Consider the following 24614-nt stretch of genomic DNA (forward strand, 5'->3'; position numbering starts at 1 on the left):
GACTTACCTTTGACAAGATCGAAAAAAAAATTAATCGATATACGAGTAAATTGATCCGAACACCTTTTATGATTGAACCCAAAAAAAAAGTGAATCAAAAAATTAAATCATTCTGTATCGTTCCATAAAATTTTAGAACTAAATCCAACCATATAACATTCTGGAATCAAATAAAAATCAAATCATGAAAAATAATCCAGTTTAGATTTGGTTCTTCAATTAGGTTAAAAAATTCAACTAACTAAAGAAAATTTGTTTCTTTCTATAAAGGGTAATTTATATCAGTAATTTTTTTTTTTCATTTTGCTTCATGTATCATTTTAATCTCTATAATTTTGATTTATTCAATTTTGATTTTTAATTTTTACTTTTGTGATAATTTGGTCCAATCAATAACGCCAATTAAGGTTTTTGAAAGAAAACAATCACTAAGTTTGTTAAAATTAACTCAATGACATGAATAAATTTATAATCTTTTCTATAAAAACATAAAACCTACCACTTATGTGTTCATTTTTCATTTTAAAAAAACACTAATTGTACTTAATAGATTTAATTATTTGCATTATTTAATTGTGTTTAATTGATAATTTGGTTCGATTCTCTTAAGCTTAATTGAAAAACCAAATTATACTCAACGATTTTTAATTACTTGAAACTGGAACCAAATCAATATCTCAAAAAGTTAGATCAAGCCATACAATTTGCACTAATTCAGATTGATTTACCGATTTAATCAATTTTTTTGAACACGCTATTGGGATTCAATCGCTGGTATTGAAGAATGTTGACAATATATATATTGTTGGGGGATTTTCAAAATGGTTTTCAAAATTTATAGTTTAATTTTTGGGTGTTTTCAAAACCTTCCTTATTTTTCTTTGGAAAGCTTGAAATAAAGTGTTACATGGAATATTCTTTTGAATATGGAATTGTGAGGTAAAAGCTAGTGTGTATGCACTCACACAGCAAAGATGGTGCTTCGCACCATCTACATATGCATAGCCACACGCGCACGCGTGGCGTGGGCAGTAGGTTGTGTGACGTTTGATGGCGTACTTTGCACGGACGCATCGCCGCAAGGCGCCACAATGGCGCTTTCCTATTTGCATCAGACAGGTTGGAGCGATGACGTGGATCCAACATGGCATGGGGTGATATGGAATACAATCAGCATCGCGTAGCAGTGATGTGACATTCGTTAGTGATGAGTCAACCAACCGATCGAATGCTTGCATATCCGATCTGGAACAGTTTGATCATAGTCATTGATTAGAGATGCGCGCGATCGTACGGATGAGATGGCACTTGATTGTGATCAGGTATGATTAGTCAACGCATCTATTCAATGTAAGAATGATCTGCACCATAGATTGTCGATCCAATTATCAGATCTGATCGGATGCGATCAAGGGACATGATTATTCGATCAAATGCATCAAGGCCTACAAATAGGTTGCGAAATCAGCCTTTTCAATCCATCCAAAATTCAGAAAGTATTTTTGCTATTCTCTCTCTCTTCCCTTCTTGATTTAGAGTTTTTGATCAAGAGTTTCTTAAGCAAATTTCTACTTTCTTATTAGTAATCAAATTCTGCAGACTTGATTATCAATGTCTTCGTTTTTCTTGATTATATCATGAGTATTCTGATCTACTGTCGTCAGTACAGACGCCGGTGGACTTGATCTTTAGATCAGGCTTCATTGTATCCTGGAGATGAATTTGCTGTAACTCCCTACATACCTTTTGGTGGGTACAAATATTGTCTTTAGAAAAATGACTAAGTAGCGCGACTTGAAGTACCAAATTTGTGTTCTACATAGACAAGATCATCACCAAGTTTTGAAGGCCCGAAGACCACCAATTGAAGAATTCAAGATGAATTGTTCCAACAATTTAAAGACAATATTTAGATATGGCGATATCTATTCAAAAAATGACTCAAGATTTCATGAAGCTTGACCTATTTGATGGCAAAAATGTCTGACGCTGGCAAAAAAAGATGCACTTTTTGCTCACCACTTTCAAAGTGGTCTATGTTCTAACTACCTCCTATCCGGCAGAGCAAGAAAACGAGACTATGGAGCAAACTCGTACCATAACCAAATGGGAGAATGACGACTACATTTGTCGATGACACATTCTGAATGCGCTGTTAGACTCTTTGTTCGATGTGTATCAACATCTGTAAACAGCAAAGTAACTCTGAGACATATTACAGTCAAAGTACCTTACCGAGGATGCCATCAGTAAGAAATTTCTTGTTAGTAATTTTATGCGTTTTACTATGATTGATACAAATAGGCCCAGCCTTGAGGGCAGACAAGAGAGGCCTGCCCCTTGGGCCCCCAAATTTGGGTTGAACATAGGGGCCCTCAAATATAATTTTGTGTTTTAGATATAAAAAAAAATACGTAAATACTATAGGCCCAAATGTGAGAAGAGTAATGCTTATGTGATAGTTGGTTCAATTGTAAACTGGATACTACTAAACTGAAAAACAACAAGACTAGATTTTTTATTTTTTTTTGAGTATTTGCAATAATTGTTTCCTATCTTAATATATGAAAGTAGATTTTTGTTTATAATTTTAATGATTATGTGTGTAAGTAAATTTTTTTTGTGGCTACAAACAAATAAAAAAATTGTTGTAACTTATGGTTTTATCCATAAACTTTTTTTTTTTTCAATGTAAGAGGGGCCCCATTTCCGAAGTTTGCCTTAAGCCCCCTAAATCACAAGGTCGACCCTGGATCCAAAGTCCAATATGGTACAATTCCATGAGATCCAACATATTCTAAGTCAATTTCGACAAAAGAATATAAACATGGATGAATCTATTGTAGTTTCATCTATAATAGAGAAATTGTCATCTTCTTGGAAGGATTTTAAGAAAACTCTGAAACACAAAAATGAATAACTAACTTTAGAGGAATTGGCTTAACAACTCCAAGTTGAGGAAGAGTCAAGACTTCTTGAAAGTAAAGATAACCAATTGGCTCAGACTTTCAAGATCCACATGGTGAATGGTGGCAAGAGGTTCAAGAAAAGGAAGCATAAGCGCTACCCCCAACCAGAGAAAGATGCTAAGAAGCCGAAAGGCACTTGCTAGCACTGTGGCAAGCCAGGACACTTCAAAAATGAATGTCGATCATACAAGAAGAAGCCAGAACCATCAAATGCCAAGAACAAGTTAATGGCTGTTGTATCCAAGGTGAACATGCTCGAAGATGCTAGTGATTGGTGGATTGACTCAGGAACAACAAGGCACGTCTACAACGGCAAGAGCCATTTCACTACTTATAAACAAGTGAGTGATGGAACAGTTCTCTATATGGGCAACTCTTCAACTGCTTCTATCAAAGGCAAAGAGACGGTGGATCTAGAGTTCACATCTGGAAAAGTCCTAAATCTTAATGATGTTTATCATGTACCTGATGTCAGGAAAAATCTTGTATCTGGAAGCCTGCTTAATAAGCATGGTTTCAAGTTAGTATTTGAGTCGGTTAAATTTGTCCTATCTAAGGGTGGGATTTTTATTTGGAAAGGCTACATGTATCAGCGAATGTTCAAACTTAACGTTATTGATAATGCATGTATTTCTGCTTATATTGTTGATTTTCTTTCTTTATGGCATGCTCGTTTAGGTCATATTAATACTAGGAAAATGCATGACATAGTTAATTCAGATTTAATTCCTAAGTATGACTTTGATATGTTTGAAAAATGCAAATTTTGCGTGCAATCTAAAATTACTCGCAATCTAAAATCATATCTTTGCTTGAACTTGTTCATAGTGATATATGTGACATGCATAGTACCCCACTAGAGGTGGTAAGAAATATTTTGTAACATTCATTGATGATTTTTTTAAGTACTGTCATATCTATCTTTTGCATTCAAAAGATGAGGTGCTTGATAAATTCAAGATTTTTAAAACAGAAGTAGAAAATCAGTGTAATGTCAAAATAAAAAGACTTAGGTCTGATAAAGGTGATGAATACCATTTTCCAGAATATTGTGAAAATGTTGGTATTATTCACGAAAAGTCTGCACCCTACACACCATAACAAAATAGAGTAGCTGAAAGAAATAATATTAACAAAAATGATTAATGCTATGCTTTTTTACTCCAGTTTTAGTTTTGGTTTTTAGGATGAAGCCTTACTCACTACCTGTTCTTAATAGAATTCCTCTCAAGGGAAAAAATGTTACTCCTTATAAACTTTGGAAAAACAAGAAACCTAATCTAGGTTACTTGAAAACATAGGACTGTAGAGCAATAGTCAAATTGTTTGAACCTAAAAGGAAGAAATTAGGTGAAAAGGGAATTAAATGCATATTCCTTGGCTATGCTATACATAGCAAAGCATATAGGCTTCTAGTAGTAGAGCCCAATGGTTCAATATAAATAAATATCATCATTGAATCACGTGATACGACATTTTATGAGAATCGTTTCACAACCATTCCAAGGTTGGATTCTGATCAAGGAAATGAATCAACTCATTTGATGTCTATAGAGGAAAGTGAACAACATGAACCCATTGAGCCCAATGAACCTAATGAGCCTGTTGAGCTAAGAGGAGTAAGAGGGCTAAGACTAAGAAGTCATTTGGCCTTGATTTCGTTGTTTACCTTATAGAATGAACTAGGAAAGCTTATTGTAATCAAACAATGATTTCGTTGAATATGGATTCAGATCCATCAACCTTTGAGGAGGCTATGAAGTCTCAGGATGTTGCTTTTTGGAAAGAAGCAATAAACGATGAGATGGATTCTATCATGGGTAACAATACCTGGATATTTGTTGATTTGCCACCTAGATCCAAACCAATTGGTTGTAAATGAATTTTCAAAAGAAAAATGAAAGTTGATGGCACAATTGACAAGTTCAAAACAAGATTAGTTGCTAAGGGTTTTACTTAAAATGAGGGTATCGATTATTTTGATACATATGCTCCGATGGCCAGAATTGCCACCATTCGAGTGTTAATTACCTTAGCCTCAATCTACAAGCTTGAAATCTATCAAATGGATGTTAAGACCGCTTTTCTAAATGGAGAGTTAGACGAGAAAATCTACATGCAACAACCGGAAGGATTTGTTGTATAGGGTCAAGAACACAAAGTGTGTAAACTCGTGAAGTCACTATATGGACTAAAACAAGCTCCAAAATAGTGGTATGAGAAATTTGACAAAGTAATAGTGTCAAATGGTTTTAGGATACATGAATCTAATAAGTGTGTGTATAGTAAGTTTACTGGCAATAAAGGCATAATCATATGTCTATATGTAGATGTCATGCTTATTTTTTGTACTAACAATGATGTCATTAAAAGTATTAAAAGTTTCTTGTCGTCTAGCTTTAGTATGAAAGACATGGGCTTGGTTGATATAATTCTGGGTATTAAGATCAAACGAGAGGACACTAATTTGATTCTTACCCAGCCGCACTATATGGAGAAAATTCTTAAGAAATTTAATTAGTATAATTATACACCCATGTCTACACCTTTTAATTCAAATTTGAAATTGTATCCTAATACTTGAAGAGCTATTGATCAGCTAGAATACTCAAGAGTGATAGGTAGCCTGATGTATGCCATGACTCGCACTAGACCTGACATTGCATTTGTAGTGGAAAAACTTAGTAGATATACTAGTAATCCTAGTAGTGTGCATTGGCATGCTGTTAACCGAATACTTTGGTACTTGAGGAAAACGATAGACTATGGAATAGTCTATAATGGCTATCCAGCAGTGCTGGAAGGATTCACGAATGCTAGTTAGATAACTGATCGTGAAGATCACTCATTCACAAGTGGTTGGATTTTTACCCTTGGAGGAGGAGCTATCTCTTAGGGTTCTAAAAAGCAAACATGCATAACAGACTCAACCATGGCGTCAGAGCTTGTAGCATTGGCTTCTTGTAGCAAAGAGGCATAGTGGCTAAGGAATTTCTTGTTAAAGATTAAGATATGGCCAAAACCTATTCCACCAATATCTTTGCATTGTGATAGTGAAACAACTCTATCACGAGCCTATAGCCATGTTTATAATGGAAAGTCCAGACATATAGGACTGAGACATAACTGTGTTATGCAGTTAATCACAAAAGATATGATTACCATTAGTTTTATAAAGTCAAGTGAAAACTTGGCTGACCCCTTAACAAAGGGACTTGTAAAGGATTTGATGTGGAAAACATCAAAGGGGATGTGTCTTAAGCCCACTAAACATAATCACTCTTGGTGGAAACTCGACTCAACGCTTGAAAAAACATCAAGTCTTGAGTTCAATGAGCCTAAGTACACCATGTATCGTAATTCCAAGCACTTAGTTCTATTTCATTTTCATCCCAAAGTTGAAGTGCTTGGTACTTGTAATGTGAAAAAAAGAGGATGACTTAGAAAACTCTTAATAAGCTTACAACTGGGTTGTTAGGGTACTGTAAATTACAGGGATACTCTCAGTAAGCTTACCTATATGAATGCAAGACATGGTGCCGCTTCCTATGAGTCCAAGGGCTTGACTCTAGAGCACTCATGAAACAGGATATAGACACAAGGCCAATCCACGTATCGGTTTGTTTGAATACTTGAGGTAACCTGTACTGTGCGTCAGACATGTCCGGTTAGTCGTATAAGATCGCTAGTTCAAAGACAAGTCTACTACGCCATCTTAACTAACTTTGAGATGTCTTCACTAAGTGAATGATTCAAATCGTAAGATATCTTCACCTATGCATAAGGCTGCCAAGTGAACCAAGAGTCATCATTTGGTATTTTGAAAATGGTGGAGGCATGTTTGGAAATTTTCAAGATGGTTTTCAAAATTTATAGTTTAATTTTTGGGTATTTTCAAAACCTTCATTCTTTTTCTTTGGAAAGCTTGAAATAAGCTTGGAGACTTTGTCCCACATCGAAAAGAGAAGAAAACATGGAACACTTAATAAAGTGCTACATGGAATATTCCTTTGAACATGGAATTGTGAGGTGAAAGCTAGTGTGCATGCACTCACACCACAAGGATGGTATTTCGCACCATCTGCACACGCACACGTGCATGGCGTTTGATGGCGCACTTTGCGCTTAGTACGGACGCATCGACACTATGAAGGCGCTTTCCTATTTGCATCAAACAGGTTGGAGCAATGATGTGGATCCAACATGGCATAGGTGACGTAGATTACAGTCAGCTTCACGTGGCAATGATGTGGCATCCGTTGGTGATGAGTCAACCAACTGATCAAATGATTGCGTGTCTGATCTGGAGCGATTTGATCATAGCCGTTGATTAAAGATGCACGCGATCGTACGGATAAGATAGCACCCGATCGTGATCAGGTATGATCAGCCAACGCATCTATTTAGTGTGAGAATGATCTGCACCATAGATCGTCGATCCAACGGTCAGATCTGATCGGACGCGATCAAGGGACATAACCACTCAATCAGATGCATAAAGGCCTATAAATAGGCTCCGAATCAACCATTTCAACCCATCCAAAATTCAAAAAGTATTCTTGCTATTCTCTCTCTCTTCCCTTGTTGATTTAGAGTTTCTTAAGCAAATTTCTATTTTTCTTATTGGTAATCAAATTTTGCGGACTTGATTATTAGTGTCTTGGTTTTTCTTGATTATATCAAGAGTATTCCGATTTACTGTTATCAGTACAAACGTCGGTAGACTTGATCTTTAGATCAAGTTTCATTATATTCTGGAGGCGAATTTGTTATAACTCCATGCATACCTTTTGGTGGGTGCAAATATTGTATTTAGGAAAACAACTAAGTAACGCAACTTGAAGCACCAAATTTCTGTTCTACATAGACAAGATCATTGCCAAGTTTTGAAGACCCGAAGACCACTAACTGAAGAATTCAAGACAAATTGTTCCAACATATATATACACTACAAGAAAATGGGCCTATAACAACGTTTTTGATATGGCGTTTTTTCTAAAACGTTGTTGCAAAGGTTTTCAAAATATTTTTTAACCAACTCATTTTAAAAAACACACGTGTAACCTGGTATACTTGCATAATTTCCCTTTTAAGGCCCACGCGTTTTTCATTTTTCCATTTCTCTCAGTCCCAGTTAGATCTAGGGCTTCATCACTCCTCTTTCTTATGGTGAAAGTTCACTAGATCGAGCATCGTATGCTCCGATTTACGATCGTAATCTCTATCCGACTCTCTTCGTCTTGGCTCAAAGCTCTCAATCACTTCGATTTGAAGATTAATTTTGTGAGTCTCATTCTCTGATTTTTTGATTTTGTTTATATACGAACTCAGATCTGTATCTACGATCTCAGATCTGTTTGATATATATACTAATTTATGTTGAAGAGAACACAGATCGATCGGTTGATTGATTTTTAGTCTATTGATCGCGATCGAACGCTCTTTCTCTGATTTGATCGATTGATTGCTTTCGTTTAGATTTGTAAGCTTTAGTCCCTGTGCGCATATTAACATCCTCAAACAGACTCTACTTTTAACTCGTTCATGGTAATCTTTGTGTTTGTGCTTCGTATGCAATTCTAGGGTTAGTCTATTGAGGCTAATGCTGCTCATAGACTATATGGAAACAAATGGGCAATGATTGCTAGGCTCTTCCCTGGTAGAACTGACAATGCAATGAAGTATAAGCCCTGTTACAAGCCCTGCACCAAAATTGTAAATGACGTCGCAGGTAATTGCCCTTCCTTCTCCTACTTTTGGTGCTCAGTAATCTTATAATGTCACATTTCTCTTGTTTTATTTATTTATTTGTTAACCATTTGCCTAAATTGTAATGTAAATTTGTGGTAACTATATTGTTGTCGAATCGTGAATCGAATCGTTAAAAAGTGAATCATAAATCATTTCAAACTGTAAATCATAAGATTTATATTATTTAATATAATATATAATAAAGTGTTTAAAATCGAAATGTATACAGTGTTTAATAAAAACTAAATTATTAATATGACTAAATTATAAACGTATATACACATAAAATCAGATATATCAATTTAAGTAATTACGTTAGTTTGGTGAAAACGTCGATGTTTCATGCGTTATATAAACAAAAATAGAAAAAGAATTGAATTGCAGTGAATTTTGTGAATCTCAATGAATCGTAGTGAATCATAAATTGAATTGTACAATTCACTCAATTTTCGATTCAGCAGCACAATTCGAATCGTTTTTGTTGAAACTCGTATATGTTTGGTTTTGCTAATGCTGTTTTTAAAATGTTTAATGTAATTATGTGTGAATCAGAGGCTGATACCTAAACTCTATATAATTAAACAACATGCTGAATTTTTCTTAGCTTCTTGTTGGAGTCAACAAAAAAGTCTGTGTTGGTTAGCTTTTGATCATTTGGCTTCTTTATTTATTTGGAATTTTTCAAATATATTTGTCCTCTTCTTTTCCTTCATATAAAATTATACCCATTGCTTTGATGTTTGGGTGCAAGCATATAACTTTCGATACTTGTTTCTATTTTTGATGTTTTCAGCAGCATGAAAACATCAAATTTGGTTGTGCCTAACGCAACAAAGGCTGTAAGTATGCAGAATATTATGGTGAGAACTTGTTGTTAGCTTTAGCCATCTTGTTTAAATTCAGTTAATGTCTTTTTTGTTTTTTGATTTGTCAATCATGCTTAGACATAGTTTTTTCGAGTCCTATATGCAAGTTTTGCTTCTTTTTTTTCCCTCCCATATAATCGGAGGAAATATGGTTATTTTTCTTCAAGTCAAGAAGGAGCTGCTTCTGTTTATACTTTAGTAGATGGAAGTGTAGGAGATTGGTTTGGAGGCTTCCAATATTCAGCTGGACAACAGGCTAACGAAGCTGTTCAGGACTAGCCATTGTCTCCTAGTTTTACTAGGTTCATAGTCTGCCGATTGTTTCTGAGTTTGAATTTGGTCATTTGGGGATTTTATACTTACAGTTTTATTTGTTATTCATGCATGTTCCTCTTTGCAGCTTGGCTGTTATATTTGGCGCAGGACTTGTAACCAGTGGGCAATGATTACAAAGAATGTTACATAAATTTTCAAGCTATGTTTGTATATGTTACTGTTATTAACTAGTGAAGAGAGTTGTTATCTTAATTGATGTGTAGTGAAATTTGCAGGTGGAAGCTTCTATTCAAGAGGTAATTGAAGGGTCATAATTGTTAAACATTGTCATATTTATTGTAATTATTTATTACCTTAACTTCACTTGCCTTGTATTCTTTGTTAGACACTCTACATTTTAGTCTTGACATTGGGAAATTCTACTTGTGATGAATAAGTTGCCATCACTTATTAATGTTGCAGATTGCCCATCTGAATATTACGTTTGAACCGCTTCCTTTCAGCTAATCATATAATGATAGAGAGCAGTTATATTAGTGCTGGCTCCTGCTCATGTCAGGTTTGGTCATCTTTCTGTCAAATTTTGTTATTGGGTTGGTCCTGGACTACCTATTCATATGTTCATGACTTCAGCTGGCCAAATTGATTTATTGTTCCAACTGGATTTGTATTTTGTGGGTTGCATCCACAAGGAATGATTAAGAATGCTCTGCAGTGCATTTAAAGTTCTGTTTCAGTTAATGCCAGCATGTTGTGGGATCCATTATAATCCTACTGTTCTTAACATGAATTTCTAAGATTGCATGTTGATTTGCTACATGACTTGTGTTGCGAGAGGTAATTCTTGAAGTGGATTTTTAAGATTGCATACAAAAAGAGATGGTTGAAGTTTCTACTCTGATGAAAAAATAAACACACAGAAAATTGACATAACATTACATATAATATTGGTTTTGGCCATGGATCTGTTTTAATAAGATTTGCTCAAGAGTGAGAAATTGTATGCCCTTGTATGACAGGGTTTATGTTATATCTTGCACTCCAAGGTGATTCAATACAACAAAATTTAGGTTCTTTTTATTTTTTTGTAAATGAGACCATTGCATACGGAAGTGGTAAAGGCTTCGGCTGCCAAGTGTGAGGAACATGGGTTCAAGTCTGAAGGCAGTCCTCTTGTATAGATTAGATTATCAAAGGTTAGGTCTACTCAGTCTCCCATCCCAACATCGTTGATTATTGGGGATGATATTTTGTTTATTAAATTGATTTTGACGGGATTTGATTGTTGAGCACTGTATTTATAGTTGCATTTGAAAAAGTATGCTGATGAAAATGATAAAGTTGATTGATGATAATATGCAACTGTTTCCTTCTTATGCTACATCAATTTCTTTATTGTACTTTCAATAAATATATCAGTTGCTTTTGTTTTTTTAGTAGATTTGAACATCGTCTCTGTACGGGGAGCAAATATTCTGGCATGCCCGTATTCCTTTCTTCCGAGCTCCGTCGATATCCGATCACCTGCGAGCAAATAACGGTGAGCTACCCGGCGGTGTGTGGCCGGAAACACCCTCCGACGGTCAAATTAGCACACACCTTAGAGGGAATAGAGAGAAGGGAGAGAGTGTTTGAGTGTAAGAAATTCCTTACAGAGTGTTCGTCTGTCGCGTATGGGGGGCGCAGACATGCCTATATACCTTCTGAGCCCCTTACCCACTCCCAGTCATCTCCTGACACGTGGCTCTGCTATCCCATCTGTCAGCATAGACCTTACTGAACATCACCTAATCTCAACTGCCTGACTTCACAGCTGGAGCTCGGCAGCCGAGCAGCTCTACCACGGCCATGCCATGCTTCATACCCATGCGCCTAACCGGACAAACACATGGAGGACCGGGCTAGGCGGCATCCCGGCAAAGCCTAGCCCGGGTACCTCCTTTGGTCGGCCTTCCTGCCGGTCAATCAACTACCACGGCTGACCACGCCTTTCCGGGCGCCGGTCACTCAATCTGTCTGGCACAAAGTCCATATCATTAATCTCCCTCTCAATTGCCCCTTAATTCCGTCCGCTGAAGCGTGACTGGGATTACCTATCCCGATCGGGGTAATACTTCCTCGGTCCTCAATATGCAAGATGGTGACCGTACTAAGAAAGCGAGCAAGGTCCGCTCCACGACTTCCTTCTTGGCGAGCAACATCAGCTCGGTCAAGGAACTTCCAAGGTCAGCGAGCAAGGTCCGCTCCGTGACTTGCTTCTTGGCGAGCAACAACAGCTCGGCAAAGAACTTCCAAGGTCGGCGAGCAAGGTCCGCTCCGCGACGTGCTTCTTGGCGAGCAACATCAGCTTGGTCAAGGAACTTCCAAGGTCGGCGAGCAAGGTCCGCTCCGCGACTTGCTTCTTGGCGAGCAACAACAGCTCGGTCAAGGAACTTCCAAGGTCGGCGAGCAAGGTCCGCTCCGCGACTTGCTTCTTGGCGAGCAACATCAGCTCGGTCAAGGAACTTCCAAGGTCGGCGAGCAAGGTCCGCTCCGCGACTTGCTTCTTGGCGAGCAACAACAGCTCGGTCAAGGAACTTCCAAGGTCGGCGAGCAAGGTCCGCTCCGCGACTTGCTTCTTGGCGGACAAGATCAGCTCGGCCAAGGAACTCCAAAGAAGGGGAGCAAGGTCCGCTCCGCGACTTCCTTCTTGGCGGACAAGATCAGCTCGGCCAAGGAACTCCAAAGAAGGCGAGCAAGGTCCGCTCCGCCACTTCTTTCTTGGCGGACAAGATCAGCTCGGCCAAGGAACTCCAAAGAGGGGGAGCAAGGTCCGCTCCGCGACTTCTTTCCTGGCGGACAAGAACAGCTCGGCCAAGGAACTCCAAAGAAGGCGAGCAAGGTCCGCTCCGCCACTTCTTTCTTGGCAGACAAGAGCAGCTCGGCCAAGGAACTCCAAAGAAGGTGAGCAACATCCGCTCCGCGACTTCTTTCCTGGCGGACAAGAACAGCTCGGCCAAGGAACTCCAAAGAAGGCGAGCAAGGTCCGCTCCGCCACTTCTTTCTTGGCAGACAAGAGCAGCTTGGCCAAGGAACTCCAAAGAAGGCGAGCAACATCCGCTCCGCGACTTTCTTCTTGGCGAGCAAGAACAGCTCGGCCAAGGAACTCCAAAGAAGGCGAGCAAGGTCCGCTCCGCCACTTCTTTCTTGGCAGACAAGAGCAGCTTGGCCAAGGAACTCCAAAGAAGGCGAGCAACATCCGCTCCGCGACTTTCTTCTTGGCGAGCAACATTAGCTCGGCTGAAACTTCGGAGTTAAACAAATCATCAACTCTTCAGCCGGAGTAAGACATCTCGGCTGGAACCTCGCAGTTGAGCAAATCATCAACTCTTCAGCCGGAGTAAAACATCTCGGCTGGAACCTCGCAGTTGAGCAAATCATCAACTCTTCAGCCGGAGTAAATCATCTCGGCTGGAACCTCGCAGTTGAGCAAGTCATCAACTCTTCAGCCGGAGTAAATCATCTCGGCTGGAACCTCGCAGTTGAGCAAATCATCAACTCTTCAGCCGGAGTAAAACATCTCGGCTGGAACCTCGCAGTTGAGCAAATCATCAACTCTTCAGCCGGAGTAAATCATCTCGGCTGGAACCTCGCAGTTGAGCAAGTCATCAACTCTTCAGCCGGAGTAAATCATCTCGGCTGGAACCTCGCAGTTGAACAAATCATCAACTCTTCTGTCGGAGTAAAACATCTCGGCTGGAACCTCGCAGTTGAGCAAATCATCAACTCTTCAGCCGGAGTAAAACATCTCGGCTGGAACCTCGCAGTTGAGCAAGTCATCAACTCTTCAACCGGAGTAAATCATCTCGGCTGGAACAGAAGAGTAGGCCCCTTATCCACTATTATTTCGGACACAACAAAGCTCTTCAACAAAAGTAATTCACTTCTATTACATTGACAAAAAGAGTATTTGCATTCAGAAGTGTAGGGGAAACAAGTCCCTCAAAAAATTACATAAGGCCGCATTCCATGGCCGGGGTACGCCTTTGCCATCCAAATCTTCTAAGTTGTATGCCCCCTTGCCCGGTTATCTTGTAAGGCTCCTCCTAGTTTGCCCCTAGCTTGCCTTCACTCGGCACTAGTGCGTTACCCATGACCTTCCTTAAAACCCAGTCGCCCACTTGCTCGTTGCCATCGAGGTTGTCTCCGCGGTGGACGTCGCCGCATCATCCTCTACTCGGATGTGCTCATTGATGCGCTGCATTAGGTGCCACATGGATGTCTGCTGGTTCATTGTAAGCGAATCCCTCAGCCTATGTCCGAGCGGGAGACCGCGCTTGTATTGCGTGATCGCAAGGTTGACCGGGCAATCCAAGATCTCGTTGAAGGTTTCCCAATACCTCGAGTTGTATGCCTTCAGTGTGTCGCTCGGCTCCATCTTGACACTGAAAAGGTGGTCAACTTCCTTTGGCGTTTTGGTGTTGGTTTTGAAGCGCGTCACAAAGGCTTCGGCCAACTGCTGCCACCTTTCTATGCTCTCCTCCGGCAGCCTCTCAAACCATTTCAAGCCCAGCTCGCCCAAACTTGACGGGAAGATAAGGCACATAAGAGCGTCATTCTGCCTATGTCCGGCCATGACCTGTAGGAAGTGGCTTACATGCATATAGGGATCGGTTTTTCCGTCGTAGAGCGTGAACTTAGGTTGGTGGAAGCCCGCGGGAAGCGCTGTTGTTTCTATCTCCACGGAGAAAGGGGTGGCGCTCAACCTTGCCAAGTCGGAATCCATAAGGAGTGGCGCCGCTAGGCGGGGTGGAGGCATTCCGACCTCCTGGCTGGCGTGAACCCTGTAGGATAACCGCTGGAAAGCCGGTATCCTCTGTGCCTCCCGTCGGCGAGCCCGTTCCTCCAAGACTGCCCGCAAATCTTCTGATCGAGCGGAATAGGTGTACCTCGACGTCGTCGCCGGACGTGAGGGTTGATAAGTGCTATCTTGCGCGCTGGACTTCTCTGCGCGCACATCGGAATCACCAACCTTGTAACTTCTGGTAATAGAGATGGACGGTATGTGCCGCTGACTCTGACTACCTGAACGGCGGGGTTGGGTGCGCTCACTGTGGTCTCCCACTCCAGCTATACCCTTCTCTTTGACATGCCGTTTGAGCTCCTCCATCTCCACTGCCATTCGCCGGATGACAGCGTCTTGGTCCCTCAACTTGTGTTCCAGACGTCGGGCATGTGATTCCCTCCGCCGCCGATGACCGTCCGGACTTCGTGAATGACCATAACTTCTTCCGCGCTTATCCCGCGCGTCTCCTGACTGTCCTCCGGTGGGCGTCTCCAAGTCCGCCATTGGATGGATGGCGGGAGGTCCCTCTCTCCTTCGGGTATACTCCGGGGTGGCTCCGTCTATGGCAGACAACGGAAACTCATCGTTGTTCGCCATGGACGGCGATCAGATGAGCCTGGAAGACAAGGTTTTGTCTGTCAAGCTTCCCACAGACGGCGCCAATTGTACGGGGAGCAAATATTCTGGCATGCCCGTATTCCTTTCTTCCGAGCTCCGTCGATATCCGATCACCTGCGAGCAAATAACGGTGAGCTACCCGGCGGTGTGTGGCCGGAAACACCCTCCGACGGTCAAATTAGCACACACCTTAGAGGGAATAGAGAGAAGGGAGAGAGTGTTTGAGTGTAAGAAATTCCTTACAGAGTGTTCGTCTGTCGCGTATGGGGGGCGCAGACATGCCTATATACCTTCTGAGCCCCTTACCCACTCCCAGTCATCTCCTGACACGTGGCTCTGCTATCCCATCTGTCAGCATAGACCTTGCTGAACATCACCTAATCTCAACTGCCTGACTTCACAGCTGGAGCTCGGCAGCCGAGCTGCTCTACCACGGCCATGCCATGCTTCATACCCATGCGCTTAACCGGACAAACACATGGAGGACCGGGCTAGGCGGCATCCCGGCAAAGCCTAGCCCGGGTACCTCCTTTGGTCGGCCTTCCTGCCGGTCAATCAACTACCACGGCTGACCACGCCTTTCCGGGCGCCGGTCACTCAATCTGTCTGGCACAAAGTCCATATCATTAATCTCCCTCTCAGTCTCCATTTTATTCTGGGCATGAAATTTACATAAATTTCAGTGGAAAGTTGAATCTTGGTTTAGGGGGTTTTATTTATTTTTAACCAGTCATAGAAAGTCTTCCAACTTTATGATTGTCATTACTTTCATTTCTGATTTCTGACTTCATTTTTTTGTTCTTTAATGCCTTTTGCAGGCTTGAAATCTCATGTTGTAACATTATATGAAGCAGGAAAACTAGGCCATATTAGCATTGTAGATCTTTGCAAGGATTTGAGTACATTAGAGGGAACAAAATTTGAGGGAGAACTGCAGAAGTTTGCCAATCATGCATTTACTCTGATGTGGTCTAGAATGTTTGATATCCGATGGAGTTGCTATTGATGAGAGAACTGTAAATGTTTGATATCCTGTGAGCCTGCGAGACCAATCTCAAGACAAAAGAAGTCAGTCTTGTTCGATATGGATTTTTGACATCAGTTAGTTCAGGTAATGAATTTTTTTAGAACTCACCAAGTTTTACACTTGAATTACGATTTCTAGGCTTATTAATTAATTTCACTGAAAAAATTAGACTACAAGCGTGAGAAACACACATTCAAGTCAGAGATCTTGTTCCTCCTTGTTTCTCTGATCTCTACTAGTTTGAACGAACCTCTATGGTCCAATAGTTCTGGAATATGCACCTTAAAATCTAAAGTGTTCTTTTTTTTTTTTTTTTGAATTGTTGAACTAACATAATATGCTTTTCATAATTTGATTATATTAAATCTGGAACAAACAGGGAATACATGTTATTATAATGGTGATTTATGTATATGCTTTTATCTCTTCATGCTTTTGATATTATTTATTGCTTTGTTCTAGATTATTTTCAAAAGGATTATAATTTGTAACTGTTATTTATTTATCTGCAGTTCAAAAGGACAATTTTGCTGAGGGAAAGGTCTGATTCAAGATGTAAAAAGGAATTTGCTGCTTGTTTTTTTTTTTTTTTTTACCAGGCCCAAAATTGAAATCTTGTTAGAATTTTTATTTTTATTTTTATTTTTGGTAAGAGCATTAAAATATCCAAGTGTGTTGATGGGTGAATTTTAGAACTTTTTTATTTTTTTATTTTAAGATTGGGGTGAAGTTCAGAACTTAAATATGCTTCTATGAACATGTATTTATTTTTTTTTCTATCAAATATCAAATTTGATGGTTTTATTTTATCAACTTCAACTTTTATTTTTATTTTTTGCTATGTTATGCTTTATGGTTTTATGCAAATTGGAATGTGAATAAATAACCAGCCAGCTCAACAACATATTTTATATTAATGAAATTATGAAATAAAGAAAAAAGATGGCGTTTTTGTTCAAAAACGTCACTATATCCCGTGATGTCATCAGTTATTATTTAAACAGATTGCATAATATGCCGACGCTGATGAAAACGCCACTTCAAGTATTAGCGACGTTTTTAAAGCGCCTTATACCTATAGCGACGGCCGCGTCAGCGACGTAAAGTAAAAACGCCGGTATATTATTTTGGCAGCGTTTTTGGCTCCTATAGCGGCATTTTTTAAACGCCGGTAAAGGTAATTTTTCCTGCAGTGATAGTAATGTTATTCATCTCAAAAAATTATACTCAATTTTTTAAATTCAATAATATAACACTATATTAAAATATCTAAGTCAAATCTTTTTCTTATGTATTCTCTAATCATTTACTAACCGTTTCATTTACAAATCATTAAGTTTAGGAAGTGGACTTGTATCTCATTTTCCTATAAATAATTAAGTTGATCTGGTTTGGAAAGAGCCTATTTAAAAATTAAAAATTTATTTCTATTTATCATACTTTTTGTTAGAGTAGTTGTTTTTGTTAGAGTAGTTGTTTCATTCAAATATCTTACGAAGTAGGGTGTTGATTGGTATAACCACCATCCAATCTACATTAACAGATTTCAACCGACAATGTGTTGTTAATATCGTTCACAGTGTTGTTATCACCTTCTTTATATACTTCCATAATGATGGGTAATTAGCAATAATGCGCAAGTTAACTGGATCAAAAGGCTGCTTGTCGTCATTGATCATAAAAAAGTTTTTCAAGTCTTCCACCCTCCTTAACGTTTGTTGGTTCAAGCGGCATAGTCTTGTAGAGAAATTTCACTTCCACCCTAAAGCTTTCTTACTTCCCTTCATAATAATCCAAATTCGCATAATTATCCAAGTTTTCCAAACCACCATGAAATGCATTATTTTCATGCAGGTCACACAGAGCAATCAAAATGCTCCGAATAATTTGTCTAAGTTGTTTAGTCGAATGTATAACTTGTTGGGATTCAACATAGACTCTTTAGAGTCTTCACATGAATCTAGTAGACTCTAGAAAGTTCTAGAAAAATTCGAAAAGATTCTAAAACATTGAAGAAGTTTGTAAAAATCTAGACGAAACTAAAAGGTTCCAAAAGGTTTTACAATATTCTACAAAAGCATAGAAAACTCCACTATATACTAGAATATAATTTAGAATATCTTAGAATATAGTGTAAGAGTAAAATAATGCTAAATATTATAGAAGACTAATGATAACCCTTACATCAAATTGATCCTAACTATCTATTAAGGAAGTAGAAGACTATATTAAAAAAAGGAAGACCTTCATTATAGATAGATAGAAATGAAATAAGAGCGTTGTAATGTGGTGACAACCCACCAACCCAAGTAGTGCTTATAATGAGAATTAAGTATGGTTAGTGTTTTGTATTAATGTGTGTGTTTGTTATCTCTATTTAGTATGAACTTGTTGGCAATATAATGTTGAATTTCTTGGTGGATGTATCCATATTTCTTTTATATATTTTATAATTTTAACCAATCAACTTATTCATACGTCATTGATTTATAAAGTAGACTTGTTTATTATTTTCCCATAAATAATTAAGTTGATCTGGTTGGGAAAGAGGCTTTTTCATCACCCAAAAAAATTAAAATTACTAAAAAAATTAAAATTTTATTTCTATTTATTATACTTTATATTAGAGGAATTGTCGCATTCAAATATCTAACAAAGTGGTGTGTTGTTTCACAACTAACAATGTGTTGTCAATATTGTTCACCGTTGTTATTACCTTGCTTTATATATTCTCTTTCCAGTGGCATAATGATGGGTGATTAGCAATAATGCGCTAGTTAGCTGTGCCATAATGATGGGTGATTAGAAATAATGCGCAAGTTAGCTGGATGAGAAATAATTATATGATTTTTATAGTTGAAATAAAGTGTATTTATTAATAATTGACAAGATTATGATGTAATTAATCTTAAAATATTATTACAAACTGCATCAAACATTTGACATGCACTTTTATTTATTTTTTTTATAAAGAATGTCATTAATTTTATTTTTAATTGATCCATTTAAATTTAATAAATTTTTGTATGATTTTTATGACTGAAGAAGTTTTATGTGGTTGAAGATGAAGGTAAGATAATATTTGCATAGTTGGCAGAATCCTAGTCTAATTATCCCTACCTTCTTTTAGTGAATCACAAACTGTGTCAAATACTTTGACATACAAATTTAATTTTTTAAAATTACGACATTTTTTTGCATTTGAAGTTGATCCATAAAAATTTAGCATTTTTTTTTTATAAATAATAATAATTTGGAATCATCACTTTGTTAAGTTTAAATTTAATAAATAAATAAAACACACAAGAAAATTATATAATATAATCAAAAATGATCTTAGGTTTATGAACTCAAAACTCCTAATCCAATCTTTTTAGATATTTGAATTAAAAAATATATATAATTACACATGTCATAAAATAATTGGCCCTTTCATTTTAATTATAGTTTTTGGATCTTTGATTATTATAGTAACATATGTCAAATTTCTTAATTACTACTTTCCAAATTCAATAATTTATACTCTTTTTATTAGGGGTAAGCATGGTCCGGATTGGGGTAAAACCAGAACCAATCTATTATCTACAGTTCCTGAAAAATTGGAACCAATCCAATCTGTTTAAATTGTGAAACCAATCTGAACCAATCTGTTTAAACACGAATTTGATCGGTTTAGGAACATGGATTCACATATTTAAATAACAAAAAAATATAAAACATTTTAATTTCTAAAAAACATAATCATAGCAAAGTTCTCCCAAAACTGGATATACATGAATAAGAAAACTGTAACAAACTGTTTTAGACAACAACAATACAAAAATAATAAGAAAACAAAGCATCAATGTTATTGTTTTAGACAACTGTCTTAGGCAACAACAAACAAACAAATGCATGAATGTAACAAACTCCATAAGCATGGGGAGAAAAAAAAAAGAAAAAGATAAATTGAATATTGGAAGCCACAGTAGCACATCGGTAGACTCGGAAGCAACATTAGAGACAGGAATGGCCAAAATATCCCTTACAACTTGAGAATTATATCAAATGTGACAAAATAAAACAGAACATGATAGAATAGAACATTCATAAAATGTGACAAAACAACAGATCAATCAGATCAAAAATATTGTTCCCACAAAAATAGAACAAATAATAGCACAAAAATAAATAGATTATATGAAAAAACAGATGAAATCAAACAGATCTGAGGCTGAAAACAAAATATAATACATATAGATGATGATCATCAAAGACATCAAACAGATTTATTCCCACAAAAATAAAATATAATATATACATATATATAGAGCGAGAGGGAGCTCACCGAGAGAGAGAGAGCTACAGTGTGAGTGAGTGAGCTAGGGCTGATCTAAGCAGCGTGTGATGGATGAGAAAGAGAAAAGAAAGAGTACTGAGAGAGAGAGAGAGAGATGAAAGTGTGAGAGGCAGTGTGAGTAAGTGAGCTATGGCTGATATAAACGGCGTATAATGGATGATTGGAGATGGATGAGAAAGAGAAGAGAGAGAGAAAGAGTACCGAGACAGAGAGAGAGAGATGAGAGTGTAAGAGGCAGTATGAGTGAGTGAGCTAGGGTTGATCTAAGCGGCATGTGATGGATGATCGGATATGGGTGAGAAAGAGAAGAGAGAGAGACAGCACACACACAGAGAGATGAGAGTGTGAGAGGCAGTGGAAGTGAGTGAGCCAGGGCTGATCTAAGCGACGTGTGTGTAAGGTGAATTAGGGTTAATGTTTACCTTTTATATGATACCAGAAATGATATTATGTGGGAGGGTATATGGTATAAATATAGACTAAATGTATACGGTTCGGATCGGTTCCAATCCGGAACAGTGAGGTTCAATTCGGAACCAATCCGTGACTTACGAATTTTCAAATTCCTAATCCGGAACCAAACCACGAATTCAAAAAACCAATCCTATCCGGACCGGATCGGATTATAGATTATACAGATTCCTTGCTCAGCTTTACCTTTTATGACATTGATACAGAAAATAAATTTCAACAAATTTTTTTTGTTTACTTTAATAGCAAATATGATGTCATGCAATAAATATGAAAGCATTTTTAAAATTTTATTAAATTTCTGTACTTTTTGAAAATGGAAAAAGTATATATTTAAACTTATAAGCTAAAAATCAAAACAATGTTAATAGAATATGTATCAATATCTCTATACCTGTGTTGCTTTTAAAGAAAAAAAAAGTCTCTTTTATAACTTTTGTTTTGTATGATTATAAAAAAATCTATGAAAAATTTAGGTTCTTCAGAATATTAATTTAAATTATTATTTTTTAAATTAAGAAATATATATGAAATGTAACTACTAACTATATCTGATTTCAAAATTTTAGCTATATTAAATCGAAATTCCAAAATAGAATCTTAGCTATATTTAAACTAAATCTCATGTATATTTTAATTTTTAAAAACTAAGAAATATATGTGCCGTAAAACTATTCACCTATCTAACCTTTATCTAATTAAATTTTGAAGGCCTTTAAATAAAAACTCTAAAACGGTTTTAGATATATATATATATATATATATGTTGGAACAATCTTCTGTGTAAAATAAAAAACTTGAAAATAAATTCAAACAAAATAAATAAATAACATACCAGATTTATTTAACGAACCGAAATAAAATTAAGATCAAGTCGAGTGTGTGACACTCTGTCCTTAAAACAGATTCGCCCCGCTACGGTGCTTACGGTTGAGTGGCGTCTATCTTCCAGGATACAATGATCTTCACAAATTTATAGAAGTACTTCAAATAAATTTGTTCGGCGAACCAAACCTATGTTCTAACTCTCTGAAAATTTATTCCTAAAATTAGAATGAAAAATAATGCAAAAGTAGAAAAATTTGGATAACACAAAGGAACAAATTATCACTAAATTTCCGAAATCCTAAAACTGCTGAAAAAGTTTATATTTATAGGCAACCAAAAAATGATCCGAACAGGTGCCACTGTTTAAGTAAAAACGGTGCACACCAAACTTAAACAATGCACCCATTAAATGAATGGAGGTTTTTGTCCGTTAGCGGAAAACAAATGTCTGTTTGAGCAACTGTTCCAAATTCATTTACATAAACTATTTTGAATATATATATATATATATATATTAAATCATTTGAATATATATATTAAACAAATTGAATAGTTTAATAAATAAATGAAAATGTACAAACATTTAGGAAACCACTTAGGAATCTAAAAATTTAAAATTAGATTTAAATTAAATTCTTACAAAGACAAATTTTAGGAAACTATATAGGAACCCAAAATTTGAATTTTAGAATTAAATTAAATTTTCACAATAATTTTTTTTATTGAAAAAATTCAAAAGAATTTTATCGAAATAAAAATTAATGTTAAACCCGAAAACGACATCAACTTCCTATTCACTCATAAATGGTTTTAACGTTCCGTCTTCACCGTGTGACTTACCACGCGGCAAGGAACACGTCACCTCTTCGGACCCATCCCAAAAGACGTTTGGGGCCCATCCAAAATGGGCTCAAAATTATGCCTATATAAAACCATTTTTCAACAATCCCCCACATGAATGGAATTTGACGGAGAGAAAATGCAACAACATGATCTAATTACAGAGAGTACAGAAAATGAAAATATTCTGCAAAGGATAGGTAGCTTTTGGCTTTGAACCTTCCCTTGTGAGACACTATCGGATTTACTAGCTAACCAGTGAACATGATGTCTTGAACTGTTCAGCCGTTTGTGTAAACCAAGACAATAGAACTCACACAGTATATTCCCAGACACAGTTTAGTTCTCACTATTGTGTTCATTTTGGCCCTGAACAACCTGGTCTATCATGAGTGCTCTAAAGACTTGTAGCCTTTCACAAATCTTATAGAACCGGCCCAGTTCACACTCACATAGGTGATTCTTATGAAAAGTATCCTGTCATACTCCACTAGGTTTACCTAGATATAAGAATCATTAAAAGTATTACTTAACCTAAATCGCTGCAGACATCACTTATTTCATCATAGAAATGGGTAGGAGTTGGACTTCACAGTGATCCTTCTGAGTCAATCACAACTCGGTTATCCCTTTGAACCTAGATCTTGGGATCTCCAGTCAACTAGGTTGGGTTGCCGTTGTGGTAACTCTTATTTAATAGGCTTAAGTCCCATTCCCCTCGATGAATTTTCAACTAACTCTCTTGCTAACCCTTTGGTCAGTGGATCCGCTATGTTGTCTTTAGACTTAACATATTCTATGGAAATAATTCCATTAGAGAGTAGTTGTCGTACGGTGTTATGTCGACGACGAATGTGTCGTGACTTACCGTTATACATATGACTCTGTGCTCTACCAATTGCTGATTGACTATCACAATGTATACATATAGCAGGCACCGGTTTTGGCCATATTGGAATATCTTCAAGGAAGTGGCGAAGCCATTCTGCCTCTTCCCCTGCTTTGTCTAAAGCTATGAATTCAGATTCCATAGTAGACCTAGCAATACAAGTCTGTTTGGAAGATTTCCAAGATACAGCCGCCCCACCAAGAGTAAAGACATACCCACTGGTGGACTTCGAGTCTCTAGTATCCGATATCCAATTTGCATCACAGTATCCTTCAAGTGCTGCTGGATATCTAGTATAGTGAAGCCCAATGTTACGAGTAAATCGAAGATATCTTAGAACCCTTATCATTGCTTTCCAGTGTTCTACTCCCGGATTACTCGTGTATCTACTTAATTTACTTACTGCATAAGCTATATCTGGGCGGGTGCAGTTCATCAAGTACATTAAGCTTCCAATAATTTGGGCATACTCTAATTGAGAAATACTTTCCTGTACATTTTTAGAAAGATACAAATTAACATCTACAGGAGTTCTAGCAAGATGATCATCATCTTTGCTGAATTTGTCAAGTATTTTCTCAATGTAATGAGATTGTGACAAAGCATATCCTTCTGATATTTTGGTAATTTTCATACCAAGTATTACATCAGCAATGCCCATGTCCTTCATGTCAAAATGTTTATTCAACATTTTCTTGGTAGTTTTAATCATGTCATTATTACTACCAATGATGAGCATATCATCTACATAAAGACATACAATGACATAACCTTTATCTGTGTTTTTAATATAAACACATTTGTCACACTCATTAATTTTAAATCCATTTGACATCATTGCCTTGTCAAATTTCTCATGTCATTGCTTTGGCGCTTGTTTTAAACCATATAATGATTTAACCAATTTACACACTT

The 24614-nt window shown here is 37.3% G+C and overlaps 2 long non-coding RNA genes across 2 annotated transcripts; both read left to right on the plus strand.

Moving 5' to 3' along the window:
• The first annotated feature begins 8067 nt into the window (after positions 1–8067).
• Positions 8068–9756, plus strand: LOC145801944 (uncharacterized). Its single transcript, XR_014343886.1, has 3 exons — positions 8068–8252; positions 8553–8700; positions 9514–9756. It is a non-coding gene; the product is annotated as an uncharacterized LOC145801944 (long non-coding RNA).
• Positions 9757–9981: 225 nt separating this feature from the next.
• Positions 9982–17350, plus strand: LOC145801948 (uncharacterized). The gene is made up of 3 exons (XR_014343889.1): positions 9982–10421; positions 16124–16416; positions 16845–17350. It is a non-coding gene; the product is annotated as an uncharacterized LOC145801948 (long non-coding RNA).
• The last annotated feature ends 7264 nt before the right edge of the window (positions 17351–24614 follow it).

Source organism: Camellia sinensis, chromosome 1 (genome assembly GCF_055761805.1).
Source record: "Camellia sinensis isolate YWXY chromosome 1, ASM5576180v1, whole genome shotgun sequence".
Taxonomy (NCBI): Eukaryota; Viridiplantae; Streptophyta; class Magnoliopsida; order Ericales; family Theaceae; genus Camellia; species Camellia sinensis.